Below are 11,280 nucleotides of genomic sequence, written 5' to 3' on the forward strand. Positions count from 1 at the left end.
CACCTCCCCTGGAGCTGCACCTGGGCATGTTGGCCCCACCGCCTGCCTCTCTTCACTGCTCCCAGCTCCTCTGCAGCCCCATAAGAGGCGCCGCTCGGGGCCCTGACTCCAGCCCAGCCCCGTGTGCCCTTCCCATGAGAAGACCTGCCATCATCAGTCTCAGCACCCTCCTTCGTGCCCCAAAGGCAGATTCCCAGGACAGAACTAGCTGGCCCAGCCTAGGGACTGGTTCCCCTGGCCAGGTGACCATCTCTTCCAATCAGTGGTGACAAAGGATATGACCAGGCAGCACACCCATGCCGCGGGAGCCCCATGTCCAGTCCAGCCGGGGCATGGGGTGGACGCTGATTTCAAACGCAAGGACTACAGCAGCTTCCCAAAGCGTATGCATGACTCCTCACGAAGTGGCACACGAGGACATTGCTGAGGGCATGGATCACGATGAATACCAGCATCCTCCCCATGGCAGAGGCAGAAAGGTGCCGCCTGGATCCCCATCCAAGGAAGGACTACACCCTGCTGCCGGGGTGGAGTAAGCTGGCAGCCTCCAGATGACCATTTCAAGCCAGGTCATGTTCTTCTCCAGTGATCCGAGTCACTGTTGAGCAAGGTGGTGGGGCAGAGACAGCTATTTCTGCAGGCAGCAAGATGGGTTTGTGGACAGGACCTCACTCCACCTGGTCAGTGACCAGGACTCTCCCTGGTTCGAGAGGCACAGCCAGCCTGGCCGGCCCAGCTGTTCATGCTCTCCCTGCAATAACCTGGGAGAATGAGAGGGTGCAGAGACCGTGGCCAGTCCTGTGCCACAACCCAAGCTGATTTGGGTTCTTAAAATGTGTGGCGAGGGGGAGGATAATGGAATTGGAGGGTTGTTAACTAAGTCGCATTGACTTAGAGATGGATAATGACAAGCTGAGGGCAATTAACAAACAACTGAAGACTAAGTGTGAGAGCCCGCACGCGTGTTGGCTTCCAAGAAGCCCTCAGGGCAGGCAGGCAGCAGGGGTGCAGAACGAGCTCCAGTTCAAGTCCAGATTTCACAGCACAGTGGCTGAACACAGAGATGGCTCAGCAGCCAGTGGAGTCACAGCTTAGGCTGTCAGGAGCCCTGGTCGGGAGCCCTGGGACACCCTGCTGGGGGCAGAGACTGAATGTGCAGACCGTGCTGAGGAGTTTGTAGCATTTGACCCCTCAGATGCCCCCTTCCCCATCCAGAGCCCGCTGTTCCCCAGAATCCTGTAGTGTAGAATTCTCTCCCCAACAAGACAACAGGCTCCTCCTCTCTGAGAGCTGTCCTGAATCCTCTCCGGGCCACCAGACCCCAAACCAGACCATAGCCCAGCCGGTGACACACTGGGCTGACAATGGAGGAAAGAGGCCACACCCCTGGGGGGCTGCAAGGCTGTCAGCGCATGCTGCCGTGGCTGGGGGACACTCGTGGCACTGGATTCCAAGGGTGCTCAGGGCCCTTTTGGGCATCACGGCACCCCCTGGCCCGATCGTTTCTGTGCATGGACAAGCGCGGCCACCTCAGCCCGAGGAGGTCCAGTGGCCAGGACTCAGGGAAGGAGCATGAACCTCCAGGACCTGCAGTGGCCACAGCTGAGGCGGGAGGGTGCAGGAGGGAGGGAACGCATGCCAGGTGGGGCCCCAGCTCGGTCACGGCAATGGGGGTTCATCTGCCCACCTCCCTGCTCTATCTTCCCTCCTGAAGGGGGCTAGACCCCAGAAGAGCAGCTCCTGCCCAGGCATGGGACAAAGGCCCTGGGGCACGAGGGGTGGACAGCACAGAAATGTACCACTCAGATCTCCCTTCAGAAAAGGACTAGGCACGTGGGGCTTATGTCTGTAATCCCAGTGATTTGGGAGGCTGAGGAAGGAGGATAGCTTGAGCCCGAGGATTCAAGACCAGCTGAGGCAACAGAGGGAGACCTGTCTCTACAAAAACTTGGGGGAAGAAAAAGAAAAAGGAAAACAATTAACCGGGCATGGTAGCACATGCCTGTAGTCCCAGCCACTCAGGAGACTGAGGCAGGAGAATTGCTTGAGCCTGAGAAGTTAAGGCTGCAGTGAGCCATGATCACACCACTGCACTCAAGCCCGGGTGACACAGCAAGCCTCTGTCGAAATCAAAAAAAAAGAAAAAAAGAAAGAAAAGTGGCTCACGCCTGTAATCCCAGTACTTTGGGAGACTGAGGCAGGTGGATCATGAGGTCAGGAGTTTGAGACCAGCCTGACTAACATGGTGAAACCCCATCTCTACTAAAATACAAAAATTAGCCAGGCGTGGTGGCACACGGCTGTAATCCCAGCTACTCAGGAGGCTGAGGCAGCAGAATCGCTTGAACTCAGGAGGCGAAGGTTGCAGTGGGCCGAGATCGAGCCACTGCACTACAGCCTGGGCAATAGAGTGAGACTCCGTCTCAAAAACAAAAACAAAAAAAAGAGAAAAGGAAAGAGGCCAGGTGCGATGGCTCACGCCTCTAATCCTGGCACTTTCGGAAGCCAAGGCAGGTGGACCACTTGAGGCCAGGAGTTCGAGACCAGCCTGGCCAACATGATGAAACCTGTATCTACAAAAAACACAAAAATTAACCCGGTATGGTGATGCATACCTGTAGTCCCAGTTACTTGGGAGGCTGAGGCATAAGAATCACTTGAACCCAGGAGCCAAAATCACGCCACTGCACTCCACCCTGGGCAACAGAGTGGAGACTCTGTATCAAAAATAAATACAAAAATAAATAATTTTTTTTTTTTTTTTGAGACGGAGTCTGGCTCTGTCGCCCGGGCTGGAGTGCAGTGGCCGGATCTCAGCTCACTGCAAGCTCCGCCTCCCGGGTTCAAGCCATTCTCCTGCCTCAGCCTCCCAAGTAGCTGGGACTACAGGCGCCCGCCACCTCGCCCGGCTAGTTTTTTTTTGTATTTTTTAGTAGAGACGGGGTTTCACCGTGTTCGCCAGGATGGTCTGGATCTCCTGACCTCGTGATTCGCCCGTCTCGGCCTCCCAAAGTGCTGGGATTACAGGCTTGAGCCACCGCGCCTGGCCATAATTTTTTTTTTTTAAAAAAGAAAGAGACTTGCTGCCCAGCTCCTTCTCCAGGGGTTACCTGCCTGTTCCCCAGTTTCCTGCCTGCAGCTGTTAGAGCCTTGAGGGTTTGCTTCTGATTTTGCTGAGGTGGCACCTGCTGGGGTGTCCGCAGCCAGTGAGTGACTGAGTCAGGCAGTAGTACCAGGACCAGCCACCTCTGCCCCGTCAGGGCTCCCGTACTGGCCACTCTTTCCTCCCAACTCGCCAAGCTCTCCCTCGGCTCAGCAGGTGCTGTGTCAGGTCCACATCTCGACCAACAGCTCCAGCCTAATCCGCTTCCCCCAGGTTTCCTCTCACGGGTGTTACCCTCCCATTAACTTTCGTACCCTCAGTTCCAGCTCCTCGGTGTCTCCCCTGGAGAAACCAGCCCACAGCCCTCTCACCTGGCCTTTCTTTTTAAAGTTTTTAACTTTGTTGAGACAGGGTCTCATTCTGTCGCCCAGGCTGGCGTACAGTGGCGCAATCTCGGCTCACTGCAACCTCCACCTCCCAGTCTCAAGCCATCTGCCCACCTCAGTCCTGAGCTGTGACTACAGGTAAGTGCCACCACACCTGGCTAATTTTTGTATGTGTTGTAGAGATGAAGTTTCACCATGTTGCCCAGGCTGATATTGAACTCCTGGGCTCAAGTGATCTGCCCACCTCAGCTTCCCAAAGTGCTGGGATTACAGACATGAGCCACCATGCCTGACCCAGCCTTTATTTTTATTTATTTATGTATTAATGTATTTATTTTAGAGAGAGGATCTTGCTCTGTCACCCAGGCTAGAGTACAGTGGCAAGATTACAGCTCACTTAACCTTGAATTCCTGGGTTCAAGTGATCCTTCCACCTCAGCGTGCTGAATAGCTGGGACTACAGGCACATGCCACCATGCCCAGCTAATTTTATTTTTAGTAGAGACAGGGTCTTACTATGTTGTCCAGGTTGGTCTCAAACTCCTGGCCTGAAGTGATCCTCCTGCCTTGGCCTCCCAAAGCACTGAGATTATAGGCGAAGCCACCGCATCTGACTTCACTTGGCCTTTATTGATGACAGGCAGGAAAGTCAGAGAGGGTTCATTTATTCACTCAGCAAATACCTGAGTAGGATGTGTAACACCTTGCCTAAGACCATGGGTTCTCCAACCTGGGTTTGTATGAGGGCTCTGCTGGGACAGTGGGCATGTTCTCTAACTGCCCTGGTCCTCAGTTCCCTGGCTATAAAGCAGGGACACTCACTAAACCTGGTCCAGAGTGTTGCTTTGAACATCACACACACAAACTGCTCAGCACAATGCCCAGCACACATTCAACTATTAGGAATTTTGTCTGCTGTTATTTTCAATTTCTTGGTGCATTCACTTCAAGGTTTTGGGGATGTGGGGCGCACTATTCAGAAATCAGAATGCCTGGTCTGACAAGCATCAGGGAAGGGATGGTACCAAGAAGATTGAGGATTTGGAGTGGTGAGAGCTGGGGGTTTCAGGGTGCATGGCTGCTATTCTCATGAACTTATATGGCTGGCTGGCTGGCAAAGCAGAGGCTGCATGTGTCGCAATCTCTGCATGGCTCTTCCCAGGAGGGGGCTGCTGACCCCGGCCCATATAAAAGAAGCCTCTGTCTGCTCTGCTCATTTGTGCCTGAGGCAGCTGCCGTCAGACAGAGTGGACCCTTGGTTCTGAGGCACTCATTTGAGCAGGGAGATGCCTTCATCCCCGGGCGGAGGAACAGCCCCATGGAGACACCAACACCCTTTCCCCAGCCACAACCAATATCTTAAAAGTGAGGTTTCTGCCTCACACTCGACTCCTGGGAACAGGAAGTGGTGCAACCACTTTGGCAAACAATTTGGCAGCTTTTCACACTGTCAAACAAAGAATCACCACATGCAGGCGTGCTCGGTGGCTCACACCTAATCCCAGCACTTTGGGAGGCCGAGGCGTGTGGATAATCTGAGGTCGGGAGTTCAAGACCAGCCTGACCAACATGGAGAAACCCCATCTCTACCAAAAATACAAAATTAGCCGGGCTTGGTGGCACGCGCCTGTAATCCCAGCTACTCAGGAGACTGAGGCAGGAGAATCACTTGAACCCGGGAGGCGGAAGTTGTGGTGCGCCAAGATCGCACCATTGCACTCCAGCCTGGGCAACAAGAGTGAAACTCCATCTGAAAAATAAATAGGTAGGTAGATAAATAAATAAGAATCACTACATAACCCTACAACTGTACATACCCACGAGAAATGAAAACATATGTCCACACGAAAACACGCACAAATGTTCATAGCAGCATGATATGTAACTGCTCAAAAGTGGAAACAAGCCACATGTTCATCAGCTGGTGACAGATATGCAGCATCACACGGTGGCACTGCATTTAGCCCTAACGGGTGCACCATGAAACCAAGAGACGCGCTACATGAAGGGGGCTGGGCATAGAAGGCCATCTACTGTATAACTCCAAGTACGGGAAATGCCCAGAAAAGGCAAATCCACCAGGACAAAAAGGAGACCAGTGGGTGCCTGGGACTAGAGGAAGGAGGATGGAGAAAGGCTGCTAATGGGCATAAGGTTTCTTTTTTTCTTTTTTCTTTTTTTTTTTTTTTTCTACAACCTCCGCCTCCCAGGTTCAAGTGATTCTCCTGCCTCAGTCTCCCAAGTACCTGGGATTACAGGTGCACACCACCATGCCCAGCTAATTTTTTTTTTTTTTTTTAGTAGAGAAGGGGTTTCACCACGTTGGTCAGACTGGTCTCAAACTCCTGACCTCAAATGATCTGCCTGCCTCGGCCTCCCAAAGTGCTGGCATTACAGGCATGAGTCACCATGCCCAGCCGGAACTGTACACTTCAAATGGGTGAATATTACAGAATGTAATAAATAAAGAACTTTAATAAAGCTGTTAGACACATAAATAAATAAGGCATGAGTTCCGGTTCAACCCAGCACAGAAGGGCCAGATTCCGAGGTTCCACGGTGTGTGGGGAAGGCCATTTGTAAACACGCTCTGCCCCAAATGCAACAAGGCTCCCAGGGCAAATGGGGTTTCCACGTTCTGGTGCTTGGGAAAGACAAACACATATTCGTGTCCATTCGCGACTGCCTGTGTCAACGAGATGAGCCACCAGAAATGTCTCAGGCGCCATCCTCCTCATCCAGCTCCTGGTACCTGTTGGAAAAGCCTGGGGCAACCCTGCACTGGCACGCCTTCTTCTCACCTGGCCCATGCTCTGTCCCTTCTGCTGCACACATTGCCACATACCCAGGTATGGGCTTCACCGCCAGGGTCTGCCTCGGCGGGCCTGTGTGGGTGCCTGCCGGCTTCCGATGCACATCATTTCTTGCCACACAGAGCCTCAATCCAGCCTGTGCGCTCAGGGTGGTGAAGGCAGCGACATAAGGAAAGGATTACGGTGTTAACAAGTCGGAACTGAACGCGAGTAAAAATAACCACGTGCCCTGGCAGAACGCTTTCCATCTGACAGCAAGGATGTCTTGGTGCACGGACGAGGGTCCCCGGCGGCGCTGCTGGGTGAGGACAGGCTTTGGAAGGCCTGGCACACCTCTCCCGACATCTGCACCACTCCTTTATTTACATGACCTCATTCCCGGGCTGTGGCTCTGCCCAGCAGCCGCTCGTGCAGCATCAGGCAGGCGTAAAGACAAGTGCCCAGCCTGGCTGGGACGCGCCCGTAGGCCTCTTGAGTAACCATGGCAACTCTCTAGGACGCACCCGGCATCCTTTGCATGGAGTCAAGAGAGGATACAATGTAAGAGGAGAGACCCTTGAAGAAGAAGCTGCTTCCTTCCCTCATGCCCAGCGCCAACCTCAGGTCGGTCTCCATCTGGACATCTGCAGAGCATGAGCTCCAAGTGCAGAAATCGTGTCTGGGCTTTGTCCCCTCCTGCCGTTCACTACCTCCTCCCCCTGCCCCAACCTGAAGGCTGAGCACAGAGGACCACCAGGGAGGAGGCCCGGACATTGAGCACCCAGGGTTAGCAGCTGGCAGACTCAGCCAAGAATCCCAGCCCTGTCATGTGCTGGCCGTATGATGCTGGCTGTCACCTAGCCCAGGCTAAGCGCCTGGTTTCCTCCACTTCGAAGGTGCAGCACCATATCCGGAGGGCTGCGGAGGGGTTCGGGGAGGAAATGCGTGGCCGGCTTGGGTACCAGGTCTGGCACAGAGCAGTGGGACCGGACAGGTGGACACTTAGTAAGACAGTGGTGGATTGACTTAGAAGAGGCCTTTCATCGTTTACTTTCTATCCAAGTAGAACACAGGGCTGGCGAATGCTGCCCCACTCCAGCCATTCCTGAGCCCCTAAAGCCCAGGGGCCCCTCACAGTCACCGGGAGAGAAAAGCTACTGGCCTCCTGCTGACGGCCGTCTTCTGTTCCACCAGGATCTCTCAGCATTTTATCCTGCATTCTGAGGTGGCAGTGCCAGGGCTGGTCCTATCAGAATCTGACATTTCGAAAGCTGGTGTCTGGGTCTGCCCAGGTTCTCATCAGCTTCGCCCCGCTGTCCCTCCAGCTGCACCTGGAAGTGGGGCCGAGGCTGCCCGCTGGGTGCTGGAGTTGAACACGCTCCTCTTTTATTTTCCAAGGAACTTCCCGTCACACAGGGTTCATCACGCGGGAAACTCGGCTGTTGGGGTGGGAAGGGGAGAAAGGGAGGTGGAAAGGGGACAGGAGGCAGGAGGGAGAGACAGATTGGAAGAGGGAAGAGGGTCTGAGGATGCCTGAACTTCAACCCACTGGTGCTCATCCAGCCTCCTGGGAAAACAGCCCTGCAGAGCCCCGTGCAGGAGGAAATGGATTTTAACTGGATTCAAAGAGAGCAGGTCAGACCTCCATGAGAATTCCTGATTGTGCAAGATCGACTCAGCCCTCCCTCTTCACCTTACTGTCCAACCACCCCTGTGGTTCCCTGTGCCCCGAACACTGTCCCTGGGCCTCACTGTCCCATTCCCTGCCTGGAAGGCCTCAGAGCAAAGCTGGTGCTGAGCCTCCCCACCCGGTGCACCTGTGCCCTCGTGAGCTCCCTCCCGGCTGCCGCTGTTGCACCTGTGCGGTTGGAGGGTCTTCCTCAGGGGATGGGGCCTGAGGAAGGCCTGAGGCCTGCAGGGCTTCCCCAGTCCCCTCTCCTGTGCCAGATCCTGAATGAGGGGAGGGGGACGGTTGAGTCGTGTCTCACCAGCACTCGACCACACTTCAGACCACTGACTTATTTTATCTGTGGACCACCCATCGTTAACCCCCTGGGAATTAACTCAGCTGTTTCGTGTGGCTCCTGCTGAGCAATGACACCTGTGAGATCAATGGCTGTGCCAGTCATTCTTGCTCAGGGAGACATTAGAGTCACATGATGGTTTTCTGTCGGGGGGGCACCCTTACCTGCTGCAGGATGCTGGCCTGTGCCACCCCAGCTAGATGGATGACACAACGTAGAGCAGGGTCCTGCCTCCGTGTCTTCCCACCTGTCACTGGGGACCGCAGCAAGCTCCTACATACGCAGAGCGAGCATGTAATGAGTGGCCTGTGGCTGCAGCACAAACCTCTCCAGCTGCCCCATGGCCCTCCCAGTGCCCTCTGCACATGCCCTCTGTTCCTACATGTTCCTCCAGAGTAGCCCCTGGTTACCCTCACAGGCATGATCTTCTGGGGTCCTCAAGTACACCATTGAGATGGGCAGGCAAAAGGAGAAACTGAGGCAGGTAGTCCAACTGGCCCAGGGTTTCCCAGAAGCCCCAGCTCGTTCCTCTAGATCCTTGGGCTCGCTGGTCTAAAGCCTGGTGATAACCAGGTGGGTGGGCTGTTCAGACCTGTGCACAGTAGAGAGCTGCTTATAGTGGAGGAATTGGATACACGTGCCCCAGCCTGGAAAACAAGCCATGCCAGTGAATATCCAGGTCGACTTAGGCCTGGCACAACTGCTTGCCTTCTCAGACCTCTCCCAAGTGCCCTCCACTTTGGGCAGGACACCAAGCAATGAACGGCGGGGCCTGCATTCCTGGACCTGGGCACTACATATATTTTTAGCCTCTGCCTTCCTGGGCATTTGCAGGGTGGCTAATGTTCTCAGGGAGCCACCAGCTGCACACCCATGGGCTGGGCGGGCACTCGGAGGCCTCTGGGAACTGCACCCTCCCTGCTTTCAGTTCTGGGGCTCAGAAGCCAGCTTGTCTTTCAAGGTAGAACCAGCTCCTGCTAGTGAAGCATGCACCCCAGCCCCAACACAGCCAGAAGCTTGTGGCTCAGAAACTAGGAGGCATGAAGTACAGGATCTATGACCTTGGATTTCCTTACTTGGAAAGTGGGGTGGGGTGGGGGATAGAAGGACTTTGACTCCACACGAGATCACCAGGCCAGGTCACTCAGGAGACCTGGTTGGCACCTCCTCCTGACAGGTGCACCCTGTATGTCCAAGTGAGGAAGGCTGTGCTATGTTGAAAAGCAGAGTCCGGGTCGTGCTTCCCAGGGCCAGATGCCCCGGTCGCTGGAGACCTCTCTTCCCAAATGTCCCAGTCACTGGAGACCTGTCTTCCCCGGGTCACGCTTCCCAGGGCCAGATGCCCGGGTCGCTGGAGACCTCTATTCCCTGGGTCGCGCTTCCCAGGGCCAGATGACCCAGTCGCTGGAGACCTATCTTCCCTCAGCTGGGCTGACTCCATGGCTTTGCTGTCTCTGTTCTCTTCCTGCACACGACGCTCCAGGAGCCAAGGAGCAATTCTGGAATGTACAGGTCAATCTTGGCAGATGAAACTGAATTTTCCCTCTTCTCTTCTGCTTCCTGTGTCCTCTTCCTTAAACCCATCACTGTTCTCTTACTGGCCATTGCTGGGCTCTGGTGGGAGCAGGTTGGCTTCACCTTTGTGAAGAGAAAAAGAGACAGTGTGCTGCAGCCCCAAGCCTGTGGAGGATGCCACCAGGCCAGACTGCAACTACCCTGTGTGTGACTCCCCGTGCTGGGCCTCTGTTTCCCCTTCTGTCAAAAGGGGAGTCACAGCACCTAACCTGCAGGGCAGGTAAGATCTTCTCAGCATAGTCAGAAATACATTTTAGGTCCTTACTAAGGCCACACTTATACAAACAGGTGAAATAAATATTTCACAAAATAATACTTTCACCATGTAAGATAGTTATTTTCTTTTTTTCCTTTAGAAAGAGGGTCTTGCTGCCACCCCTGAGTGCAGTAGTCCGACCACAGCCCATTGTAGCCTCCAACTCCTGGGCTCAAGTGATCCTCCCACCTCTGCCTCCACCTCCCCAGGAGCTGGAACCACAAATATGTGCCCCCACACTCGCCTTATTTTTTAAAAGGTTTTTTGTAGAGATGTGGTCTCCATATGTTGCCCAGGCTGATCTCTAACTCCTCGCCTCCACTGATCCTCCCGCCTCAGCCTCCCAAAGTGCTGAGATTACAGGCATGAGCCACCCACCACGCCTTCTGATATTTTCTATCTTACTCGATTTCATTTTTATTTATTATTATTTTTCTTGAGACGGGGTCTCACTCTGTCGCCCAGGCTGAAATGCAGTGGTGAGATCTCTGCTCACTGCAATCTCCACCTCTCAGACTCAAGTGATTCTCCTGCCTCAGACTCCCGAGTAGCCGTTCCTGCGCTCCTCCGCCTGTCACCACGCCCGGCTAATTTTTTTGTATTTTTAGAGTAGAGACAGGGTTTTACCATGTTGCCCAGGCTGGACTTGAACTCCTCACCTCAAGTGATCCGCCCGCCTCCGCCTCCCAAAGTGCCGGGACTACCGGCGTGAGCCACCGCGCCCAGCCTATTTCATTTTTATAGTCACCACCCACTATTTTTTTTTTCTGGGTCCCAATATTGGTCCCTGATCTGATGATATTCACAGTCAAGACGGTGGCAAAAAAAAAAGCACACACCGCGCGCCCTCGGTCACTAATCACGCAGAGTATACGCGGGGAGGGCCCGCGGCTAAGCGACTGAGGGCGGCCGAGCTTCCTCCACGACCGGGGAGGTGGGCAAGGCCTCCGGGCCGCAGCCCCGGGGACGAGCGGAGGCCTCCGAGGCCCCCGGTAGCCAGTCAGAATTTATTTTAAGGGAAATGGAAAGCTGCGGCCGGCTTTGGGAGGAGGAGCAGGATTAAAAGAGAAAGTGTGCTCAGCATGTTATATTTGGAGGCTGCCACGCCGGAAGCGCCGCCTTCCCGGGAGCTGCCGCCGCGGCC

The sequence above is a fragment of the Mandrillus leucophaeus genome, unplaced genomic scaffold (assembly GCF_000951045.1).
Source record: "Mandrillus leucophaeus isolate KB7577 unplaced genomic scaffold, Mleu.le_1.0 Scaffold41, whole genome shotgun sequence".
Taxonomy (NCBI): Eukaryota; Metazoa; Chordata; class Mammalia; order Primates; family Cercopithecidae; genus Mandrillus; species Mandrillus leucophaeus.